Raw genomic sequence first — 13,240 nt, 5'->3', positions numbered from 1 at the left:
TTTTACATTTCCCTGCTTTGAACATATAATGAAATTGTCACATCTATATTGACTAATTACATTGTAATGGGAATGCTCCACTTCACTTCACTGTTCAAGAAAATCAGAATCAAATAACAAAATTGATCTCCATTTAAGAGAAACTTGAAAGTTTTTAGCTCAATTTATTTAACTTAAATATACATGCATGTCTTTTTGTTTTATTTAGAAGTTAAGTTGTATTATTTATTTAATAAATTCAATCTTTTAATTTTTTTTGTTTAATTTGTTTTGGAAATACTGTCTGGTGGCTGTATCAATTATAGGTTAAAATAAATTGAGAAACAATGTACTAAAATGAATTTATTTGAAATATTTTGACACAGGTTTCAAGAGGCTGAGTTACAATAATATTTTCTATTAAAATAATAGTCTGTTAAAAAAAATATTTACATTCAACAATGAAAAATATTTGTATTTAACTACCAAATAAGATAAAAGTACTATGTAAATAAGTTTTCACATACCACCTTTCATAGAACTTGATAGTATAAAAAGAAATAATAACTATGCATAAATAAATTAGTCGACCATAACTTTTTTGGACCACTCTTTTGGCTGGTGATAGTTAACCTGTATATCTTAAATCGTGGTGTGAACGTTACCTAACATATAATCTTTTGATTGCATAATGGAAACTGAAGGCGGAGTCACAGTACATTTGACGCGGACTCTAGTAACCGCAATCACCAATATCGCTTGAACATAATGTATAGGTAGTATGAACATACAGTGAATGTCTAACACAGCGGTTCCCAAACTTTTACGACCACGGCACCCTTAAAAAATTGTTTGTGTTTCGCGGAACCCTAATGTCTAATCCAACTCAACTACAATTTTTGTAAATTAAAAAAGGAAAATCAATTCCTTAAACTCTCAAGTCCAAATAATATTTTAATGATACTGTTAATGACTTTTCATTATTAAACTGAGTTTAAAAAAAATTTTCAATCAAAAATTTTTTAAACAACAAACATTAAATAAACATAATTTTCTTAATAATCTCATACATCTAACGGAACCCTTGACATTGTCCCACGGAACCCTAAGGTTCCGCGGAACACACTTTGGGAAACGCTAGTCTAACATATCTTATCTCAACCCGCCATTGGTATTATGGTAAGTTAGAAGCTCACATTGTTACTACTTTTATAACCCCCTGTTTAAGTATTATTTGTTCCCAAATATACTTTTGTACTTCTTTACATAATTTATCAACATGCAATGTCATCACTCATTAGTATTCATAAAGTGAGATATTTGCTCATCAAACCACTCGAGTGTAGATGAAAAATATTATATCATAATATATTATATACAATATTATGTATTTAATATTTACAATAACTATTGTGTTTTATTATGCCATAAGGGCCCGTCCTGTTAATTTATATAAATAAATTGTACACCAATGTTGGAACGTTGTACAGTCATATAAAGGGTTAAAGTTTAAGTAATGTAAAATATTCCCAAATTAAGCATAATATATATATTGAGCAAAATATAGGACAAATGTGAATTGATATACAAAGATTGTTAAATTTATATATAAAAAAATTTATATTAGGTATATATACCTAGGTATCTAGTATCTATTAATTAAAAGCTTAATTACAAGGTACTCCTAAAAAAGTAACTAAAATAAAAGATACAAGTTTAAAATGTAACTGATTTAAGTATTTTGGTTGATGGGCAACTACATTATCAAAACAAATTTCATTGAAGCCAACAAACTACTAACTACTCAGCAAATAACACTTCCTAGAGAAATGGAAACTGCAAGCAAACTGGAAATTGGTATGTTCAACTTTGTTAATGGTTTTGCATCCCATGAAAAATGTAAATAACACCCCTAGACCCTGAGATACTAAAAAATGTTGAACACAAACAGTGCCGCAGCTACCGCCGGTGCAGGTGGTGCAAGGCATCGCCTGATGGGCCTTACAATGTATGTATGGGGGGCCTCGGATTTTACCATTTCCATAATACTATAAAACAATTGTAAAATCACATCAGGGGCGGACTGGGCCGGCGAGAAACCGGGAACTTTCCCGCTGGGCTGCTGTTCAAAAATAATTTGTTATTATTACATTACTTATTACTTAAAATAAAATAGCGAATAGGTATAAATTCAAATGATGAATATTTTATATTTTCATAATATCATTACGCGCGTGTTTAAAAATTGTTTACATTTGGTGTTTAAAAATAGATTTTAGGTTTTGGTTCGGCTGATACTCCATCAGGAGTTTGCGTATGATCAATAATTTGAATAATATATTATTTTAGTAATGCAAGAAAATCTTTGCAATCAACCGCAAATAAGCATTTCAAATGTAAATACCTATCTATTACCTAAAATTATTATTTTTCCCTAGTATTTTTTTTAAATAATAGGTATGCAATTTATGAATATAATTTATTTCCAAAGGAAAAATGAGTTAAATCTAGTTATGACTAGAGTTAGGATGTTGATGACCTAAAAAACACACAAAAATGCCCTAAAAAAAAATGCAAAAATACCCTAAAAAAAAGTGCAAAAATGCTCTGAAAATTTTTGAATGACCTTAAAAATTATCTAAAATACTAATTAAGTAAATGAAAAAATGTATTTATAAATAATAATTTTTATTAGAGATATGGGTATAATAATGGGTGTAATAGTAATTTAAAATATGAATTATAAATATATTAAGCATTTAAATAATTCAATATATAACACTCAAAGAGTAAATCTTATCGGAACGCGATAAATGTAATCACAACAAAAACCCTACAATAATAATATTAAAATTATTTTTTACTAATAGTCCAAATCCAAAGTTAGATTTTAAATAAATTAAATTTGTTTCCAAACTTGGCTGTAACATTTGCCCTAAAATCTATAATTTGTAAAAAATGCTTTAAAAGATGAAAAAATGACTTAAAAATGTTGAAAAATGACGTTAAAAAACAAAAAAAATGCATCTATAGCTGAAAATGCAAAAAATGCAAAAAAATGCAAAATAAAATTAGAATATTCTGCATCAAGGGAGCATGAAACAAATTTTTAGCTAGGATAGCATTGTATAGAATAAAAGGAAAAAAAATGCAAAAGTCATCAACATCCTAACTCTAGTTATAACTAATAAAAGTTAATATACTACAATATAAGTGTCATAATATTTTATATTTTTACATAAGGTATTAAATAGTATTATGTTATGATTGAATGACTTTTACCAATATATTATTTATTTGTGAAGTACTTCATTAATATTAAACAAAATTAAAATTACATATTGAAACTATTTGGTAAGTTTAGTTTAACAAATCTTAAGTTTCACACGAGTTCCGAACCCAACAGTCCCAAAAACCCCTGGCTAATAACCTCTTAGTTGATGCCATAAACAATTAATGAAAAAAAAAATCTTAAGTTGTTTTCTGGGAAAATTGAAAATGTGTAGAGGCTGCATTCCTCATTGAATAAAACGTTGGTATATTTAAGTTTTTACATTTTTGTGATGACGAGAAATGGCAAGGGCTGGGTCAAAATGTAGATTTCCCGGGCCAAAATGTTGCCCCAGTCCGCCCCTGAATCACATATAAGATTTCAATCATTTTGAATTTTGTTGTTTTGTGTATATAAATATATAAACACCATTTCATTGGATCAACAATAGTTAAATACATATGTATTTATTATTTATTTCTATAAATAGTCATATGGCTATTAACAGTCCGGTATAAATTTATTTTAATACGATTTAATAACAGAACGGCACAGTTATCAATATTGTTATTGTATGGTAAAGAATAATAATAGTATTATACATTGATACTTCACTCCGTGGCTGACGCATCATTTATCGATATATTTAGAATTTAGCCCACCGTTCAGTACAGTTGTCAATATTGGATTACAGCACGATGTATTACTCGTATTAGTCGAATACTTTAATTATTCATATTATTATTATCCAGGCGCTGAGGCGTTATTACTTATTTGTAAATTTTCTTGGTTTTTTTTTTTTTTTTTTAATGTCATAAAGAACGTTTGAAAGTGGTGCATCAAAAAGGCGTCGAAAAAGAGAACAAACAAATGAAATTAAAAAATATCATGGGTCATTGAACAGATATTTATTTAATTCAAGAGTAGGTAAGTGTAGTTATAAAAATGTGTTCCCAAACCTATTCACAAAATCATATTTTTTCAAAGCTGGCCAGGGGCCACTTACTAGTTGTTTTTAAATGTTGTAATTCATACTAACTTTGTAAATTAACTGCCTAGTTGAATTAATTATTAAATATATAAATATGTAAAATAATATAAGATAACTCATTAAAATCTTACATACCTAGTTATTTGTTAGTTTTTATATAAAAGTAACTTAACTTTAACTAGGTAGGTAGTTGAAAAAGATGACCAACTTTATCTTTTCTATTAGTCAAAGTATTAAGTATCTACTTAAAAATATTCAGAATTGTTATAATTATGGTTTGTTGTTTTCAAGAATATGTTGAGATTAAATTGGTTTGAGTATATTAAATTATTTCTAATATTATCCTGTTGAAATATGTGGAATTTCCATATCTTATTCTATAAGCTTTAATTTTACAAAATTGTATGAATTCATGATTTATTATTACAATGGCATTATTAATATAAAAATGTATTCCTTGTTTCCTAAAAAATTTACATTTAGTGGTATTAGATTTGTAGGAGCTTTTGATGTTTATAAGTTCATAAAATTAACTTACTATATTATGTATGCTTACATAGATATTGACGACGTTACTAATCCTATTGAAAGTCACGTGCAAAGGATTGATGTAGATGAAATAAAGATCAATAATGCTGGCAATGACATAAATAACATTGACCAAGCTCACGACAAAGGTTAATATTAAATATTTTTAAGTACATTTTTATAAAATGCAGTAACTAGTAAAATTGTCCACAACATTTGTGGGAGCTTTAAGCTTTTGATATTAATAAGTTGATAGCCATTTATAATTATTATTATTATATGTTTATAATTTAGTCATATAGCTTAACTTACTATATGTATGCTTACATAGACATGCTAATCCCAAAGAAAGTGACATACAAAGGGTTGATGTTGATGAAGTTAAATTCAATAATGATGTCAATGAAAATAATTTTGTATTGAATTATAATGAAATGTTGAAACTAATAGCTCAGGTAGGTATTTACTATTTTAGTACCTATAATCTATATAGTATACACATATTACTATAATACTATAAAATAATCCATAAATTTAATATTATCTATCAAATAACAATAGTAATCGTATGAATGTGTAGTAGGTAAACTAGTAAATCATTGTGTAGTCATTGATTTGACTTGATCAAAAAAATTATTTTGTAGAGTTTGGTGTTCATATTAGCATATCATTTTTTTCAGACATAGACTTAGATTTAAATGCTGCATTTCCAACAGACCGTGGTAAGTTTCCAGAAACAATAAATAATGCACATTTAAAAAGAAAAATTATATTATTTGGACCATGCAAACCGAACATAAAATTTCCAGAAAATACAGTTACTAATTTAGATGACATTAATGTCAAACAATGCACATTTTCTACGCAATATTATTTTGTTATGAGCCCAACTATTAAAATACCCAGATCATGGTTGTGCTATTCAGTTGATATGAACAGAGTTTATTGTGAAACTTGTTGGCTATTTGCAGACAGAAACTATCCTAAATTTAATTTAAATTGGATAAATGGCTTGAATGATTGGCAGCATTTGTCACAGAAAATTAAAGCACATGAAATATCTATTCAACACATTTATGCTGTCAAAGTCCAAATTCTTTGGGTAAAAAATCAGACCATTGATAAACAACTCGAAGAACACATTTCATTAGAAGCAAAATATTGGAGAGATGTTCTTACCCGAATTATTAAGATTATATTATTTTAGACATCGGGAAATACTGCTCTTCGTGGTAACGAGGGAAAATCAGGTACTAATAGAGAGGATGAAGGGAACTTTTTGCATATGGTCAGATTAGTGGCTGATTTTGATCCAGTTTTAAACAAACTTTTGAGTGACGAAGAAACTCGAGTTAAGTACTTGAGTTGGAAGGTGCAAAATAAAATCATTGATTTATTAGCAACAAGCATGAGAAATATTATATGTGACGAAATTTGATCTAGTCAATGTTACACAATTATTATGGATTTCACTCAGGACATTTCAAAAATGGATCAGGTTAGTTTCATACTGCGTTATGCAGTAGTGAACTATGCTGACTGTATGTTTGAAATAAAAGAATCATTTTTAGGATTTTTCACATTGAACCACCAAGGAGCAGAAGCTCATGTAAAATTTAATTAAATATATACTAAATATGTTTAATTTAGAATTGAGCAAATGTCGAGGACAAGGCTATGATGGCGCAGCCATCATAAGTGGTAGCTATTCAGGTGTTCAGGTGTACAAAAAAGAATCAGTGATATAATTCCTAGTGCATCCTATGTTTACTGCAATGCACATAACTTAAATTTAGTTTTATGTGATTTGGCTAAAAGTACACCAAAAGTGTCAACATTTTTTATACTCTACAAGATATATTCTTATTTTATAGTAAATCAGCACCTAGATCAGCACCTAGATGGGCATCATTAGCTCTAGGGGATTCTGTTGCTAAAATTGTTTTAAAGAAGGTATGTACTACCAGATGGGAGGCTAAGCACAAAGCTGTGTATGCTCTGAAAACTAGGTTCATAGATGTATTAAAGTCACTATCCAATTTATCTTTAACAAGTCTCAAAACTGATGAAAAATTAAAAGCAAGCTCATTGAAGAAAAAAATTGAATCTTATGAATTTATTTTATTATTAACTATTTGGGAATATATATTGAGAAGTTTTAATCTAGTATCTAAAAAATTACAATCCTCCGATATTCATCTTCATAATGCATGTAATTATTTAAAAGAGGCTACATCTAGTATTACAAATTTAAGAGACAAATATGAAGAATTTGTTAATTCATCAAATATTGTATGTAAATGATGGGGCATACCAATTCAATCTACTGTCCGACGTCGTATTTATTCAAAACAATTTTTTGACGATGTTGATGGTGATAGAAGACTTGACATTACTAGTGAAAACTTTAGGGTATTAGTTTTTTTACCTATAATTGATACCGCAATTGTTCAACTTAGAGAAAGATTCAACAGTTTATATGAAGTAACCAATAGGTTTAACTTTTTGCTACCTCAAAACATTGTAATGTTTGCTGAAAACAATATTATTAAAGCATCATATGATTTTCAATTATTTTACAAAGATGACATAAGTAGTGACATAACAAGCCAAATATTATGCATAAAAAATATGTTTGAGGATACTCTAAAAACAAAACATGATATTAAAGAACTATTGCAGTGTATTTTGGACAATGATATAGCTTCTACTTATTATGATATACTGTCTGCATGTATCATTTTCATAACATTACCGGTTACTGTGGCCACTGATGAGCGTTCATTTTCAAAGTTAAAAATTATTAAGAACTATTTAAGAAATTCAATATCACAGGATCGTCTAACAAACATCAGTATCTTAAATATTGAAAGAAATTGTACAAAAGAATTAGCTGTTAGTAAATTAATTGATGATTTTGCCAATAAAAAAGCAAGAAAACATAATTTCTTAATTTAATTTTATATATATCTGTATGCCACTTATTAATGTAATAAATGTAGCTATAATAAGTGGATTTATTTTGTTATTAGTATTTAATATATTTTTAATCAAATATTTAAGATCTAATATTATAATTTATAATGATGTATTATTTGAATGTTATAGTTATTATGCTATAATTGTTAAAGTCAAGTGTATTTACTAGGTAGTTAGACATTTTTTTATTACATAAGTTGCAATTACCAAAGAAAAATGACAAGGGGGTAGGACACTTTTATTGGATACGTGAACTCTCATAATGCTTGTATCCTGTTTGCCACTGTTTATGTTTACAGTTTAATTTCAGGGGAGGCGGGCTAACATTTTATACATCAGTGTGAGCTAAGGGCTTGGTTTACACACAATTAAAATAAGTTAATTTTTTTTTTGGGTGGGGAGGCTAATGGTATATTTGGTGGCTAAGCCCCCCTCCTATTTCCGCCAATGCTACGATAAAAACTAAAAGGGCTTCCAAAATTGTAATTGCGGCACTGAACACAAAGAAGCCATGATAAATGTTTTGAACAAAGTCACATAAAAAGTGATGCTAAAGGACCAACATACAAATTAAAATTAAACTAAAATTCAAAGAAAATTGTAAAAGAGATAATATTAGATTCAGACATCTCAAAACTAAACAAAGAATTTTTATGCCACAGAAATTTGGTTTTAAATTAATTCATAAAATAGGCATATTCGTACTACATCGACAACTATGATCCTATTAATGTTAATCACTAATAACTAACAAATTATTTAATAAATGTTAAATGTGTAAACATCCAAAAGAAGCAGACCAACTGGTATAATTTCAAAGTTAGGTCCAACAATGGAATATTATAGTCATAAAGTTTTAGTAGAAACAGATCTTTTAAGAAATATTGATTACTTCCATTTTCATATTTTGATTTATTATTCATTGTTCTTATTAATGAAAGGTGATATTATGAATATGAATACTATATTAATATTCACATCTATCAAAAGTCTCAAATCTAATGTTCTAAATTAAAAATTGTATTCAATACATTGTACAATTAATAGCAGTTAAAAGTGAGCATAATAGACTGCAGCAACTAATTGTGTAAATTAATAGGTAGTTAATTTATAAATTAAAATAGAACACAAAATGTCACATTAAAAGACAGTGTTACAAAATCTGCACCATTGTCACTTCGGGAATTATACCAGTAGAACTTATTGGAACATCATTTATAGAAAGCGAGATAGAGAGATGAGCATGATCTTGCACAATATTATTAAAACTGTGTATAGCATAGAAGTCAAAAAAATTACTTGGAGGAATTCAGAGATATTATTATATACTACGTTATTGACACTGTATTACCATAGACAATGAGTAAGCCACGACCGCAATGCTTTTTGGTAACAACGGGTCAGCTCATAAATCCAGCTTATGCTAACATGCCTAAAGAAGTTTCACTACAATAAAGATAGAATTTATATAAATAGAACATATCACACATTGAAAAAATATATATTAGGTAGACGAAACAATAAGTGGTTCATTTCTCATAATAAAGAAATAATCAAATTCCTTTAGAAATTTTATAAACAAAGTTGAAAAGAAACTAAAGAATCCAGCTTTAATCATAGCAATCAATAATTGAGTTATTTTAAATATTTTTACATTGCCATTGTGCTGTAAAGTGCTGTATGCAAGATCTCACTTCCACATTTTGTAAATTATCTTTAAAAAAGTACCTACATTTTTGTATGTTAATTACAATTATTAGTTATTACCTAAATACTTATCGATGTATATTCTGAACTATAATGTATTTATTAAGAATAAATTTAATTTATAGCTAGTGAAAAATTGATTATCATTGAATGTAAGAACATATTGGCTATTAAGTACTCATGTATTTTATAATTTTATATTTTACCAAGTTACCAAGCTTAATTTATTTTAATAAACATAATTTTAAAGAGTTTTAGTCAACTTATTGCTTAACAAGAGGAATTACAATTTCTCATTGATTTATAGATACTTGTCAAGATTTATATAAACATAAAAATCAGAGTTTATTTTTACTGGTTTACCTACTATTCAAAAACTATGGGTAAAATTAATCAAATAATATATTTAACAATTTAAGTTTTATCTAAACACAGTTATTAAATGTTTAATATATACCTACTATATATATAAAGTTCTGTGGGTATTGGACAGTTATTACGTTGGTTGTAAGATAGTACTTATACTTATAAAAATATTGTCAATAATTTTATCATGATTACCATCTACTCCCAGGGCTACCGATAGGAATCTAATTTATAAGCAGCTTAAATTTAAGGGATTTATTAAAAAAATTAATTTAGAATTAGCCATGGAAATAACCATAACATGATAAATAAAGCTGATGCCGGTTTTATTTAGTCTACAAAAAGCATATTTTCAAAACACACAACATGAAACATTTGACATATTTCTATAATTAGAAATAATACCTACTTAAAATAAGTAATAAATTAACTAGTAAAATATACCCACTAAATTTAGACTCAGTACAAGAACAAAAAAATAAAAAACTTAAAACAAAATACTCAATACAATCTTTTAATACAAGATAAAAATAAAATCTATTTTATGCAAATTTTTGTTTTTATTTGATAATTTTCATAAAGAATTATTGTAAATCGCAAAACAGGTATATTTTACTAATTTTACTATTACCTACCTAAATATAAATAATGGCGATAACGTTTGATACCTTCCCAACACTAAATATAGGTACTTATAATAGGCCTATTCTTAAACCTAATACAAATCTTATTTTCTGGTACAAGTAAAATCTAAAATACTATTTTCATGTTTATCATGCTTGAAAGATTTGATAAGTTATTTATAAGGTTATAAGGTATTAAGTTATAAGGTTCATTCTAGGTTGTACCTATAGGTATCTAAACTAATTTATAATAATTTATAACAGTCTTGACAGTCGGTCAATTTTACTGCTATTGCAGTAACTAACTGTCTATTTTTATCTATATTGACAGTTTAAAATATTACCGCTAAAGCAGTACTCTAAAAGCCCTCTAAAATGTGGAATTACTGTAATAGCAGTAATAATTCCAATGGTTTTTTTATGAAAGAGGAATATGTATTGCCCATGCAAAACGCACATTCAGGCACTGTCAATTTAAAGCAAATTATTTTAGATAACTATTTGCATTTAACTATAGGTTCATATACTGCCACTTTAAAGCATGCCTTTGGAACAAAATAGTATTTACGACTGACCGCCAATGTGTTGATTGAAAATTGCCCATCCAACTTCATGTTTGACAGATTCAGTTTATAGAATATAAATAGATAGCTACCTATAGAGGTTCTAAATCTCATACTATTTTAAGAGACCAAAAAGTTTGTTATACAATTCTTGTACGGTGTCTTTTAACGAGATTTTACTTTCAAGCTACCATGTTTATATCAAATTTTTAATATTTAAGCACATAAGAGCCAGATGTCAGTTTGATTTCATTCATCTTATAAAATAATTAATGTGCATTAAACAAAATTCACAATAAAAATATGTATATTATAATCACTTAACTCCCAAATTAAAAGGATAAAACATACCCATGTTATATCCGTCTTTCAAACATACAACAGAGCAAATTTGCATTCAATAGATCCAATTTTATGCTCTTAGCTTAAATATTGAAAGTTTTGATAACAGTGAATTTACCTCTCAATTTACTTATTATCTCACCTATTATTAAATCTGAAGGTATGAAAATTATCAGTGTTTTCCCTTTTATTTTAACAATATTTTAATTATTAAGAGAACTATGCGTATGTAAAATATTAAAATAAGTAGGTATATAGAATGGAAACATAGAAAAAAAGACCATAAGAAAAAATTCACCAAAGAAAAAAAGCCCATGCCAAAAATTTAAATATGAAAAAATGTATAGTTAATATGTTAAATTTACTTTGATTGTTGATTTGTTAATTGTTTTTTGGTATAAGTCGAGGTATAAATGTAATAAATTTAAATAATTAAGTGTAATAAATATAAGTTTGAAAAATATAATCACAAGTACACATGTACAATGATAACTGACCCATTCATCTTTCTAGTCAAATCAAGTATAACATTTTAGTAAGCCCTTCAAGCTTGGATCCCTATCAGACACATTAACACGCTAAAAAAAGTCTGCAGGTCGAGAGGGCATGTCCAACAGATGCTATTGTTGTATATAACGTGTTTGTTTATTTCCAACAATAAACGACGAGGGCCGAAGGAGAAGCAATGCTAACAGCAGTTTCTCTCCTCCAGTCTTCGTACCAAAGTAAAAAAAAAAGTATTCCGTAATATTATAATTGTAACTCTCTATTTAATTGATTTAAATTGAAATTATGCAGAATTATAAGAACATTACATTGTATTTGTTTCTTTTTCATTGTTCAAGTTTAACCTTATGTAAATGGTTTGGATCCAAAGAGAACAGATACATACCAATAGACCACCTATCAATAAATTTCATATTCATTACCCAACTGTTGATAAGCATCTTTACATTTAATTTAATTTAAGTTATTTGGTACTCATCAATATAAATAAAATAAACTGTGCTTTGCTCAAACTAGCCAAAATATTTATCAATAGCAGGGTAATATTGACAAATGGATATTTCAGTACTCAAAAATACTTAGTACTCCATTAGTGTTTTTCGAGTATGATCAACAAAATATTTTAAAAATATAAAATAATTCAAATGTATAGCATTCACATAGACTTTTATTTTTGTGGGCCTTTTTTTCCCATGGCTACTTTTTCCGTTAATCTTAAAAATGCTCATAACTTGAAATACCATAAAAAACCAATAAGAGAACTATTTTATAGAATACTAGATACATACTTTTAAGATTGACCATAAGTCTATCACTTTAATATTAAAACTCGTAGGGGTAACTTGTGGGAGGGGGGGGCAATGGAGCAACTGCCGTCCGACCAGAAATTGGTGGGTGCATTGCCCCCACTAACTGAACTATACTATTAAGTATTAGTTAATTGCAGGCTAATTTTACTATTGTTTGGTATAAAACTCATAGTAGGTAGGTAGGTACACGTAAAATAATGTTTGTATAAAATGAGTTGAATGAAAAATGGTTGTAAAAATGATAAAACAATTTTACAATAAATATTGAATTTAAATAAGATTATGAAAATATGTAGATTCACAAAAATTATTTTTGCTCCCACGTGAATAGAGTCCAAGTAACGCCTATGTTAAGACTAACAGGAATTTAGTTCTACTCAAGGTAAATTTTCCATGTTGTTCGTTTGTAAGACGGAGGCAACACATGCAGTTTCAGCGTCTTCCTTAATCAAATTTAAAAAAAAATGATTGCATTTCAACTTGATAATTGTTATAATGTAGGTACTAATTATCCAAGTGGTTTTACAAGCATCTCAACTATTTAACCAATGACCATCATATCACAGTTGCGATGA

General features: G+C 27.6%; 1 protein-coding gene across 2 annotated transcripts in view; it reads right to left on the bottom strand.

The window, feature by feature from the left end:
- The window catches only part of LOC111029844, a 36,880-nt gene that overhangs the window by 20,875 nt on the left and 2,765 nt on the right, over positions 1-13,240 (bottom strand). The window lies entirely within an intron of this gene.

Source organism: Myzus persicae, unplaced genomic scaffold (assembly GCF_001856785.1).
Source record: "Myzus persicae strain clone G006 unplaced genomic scaffold, MPER_G0061.0, whole genome shotgun sequence".
Taxonomy (NCBI): domain Eukaryota; kingdom Metazoa; phylum Arthropoda; class Insecta; order Hemiptera; family Aphididae; genus Myzus; species Myzus persicae.
Note: the sequence above shows the minus strand (reverse complement) of the source record. Positions and strands in the feature narration are given on the sequence as shown.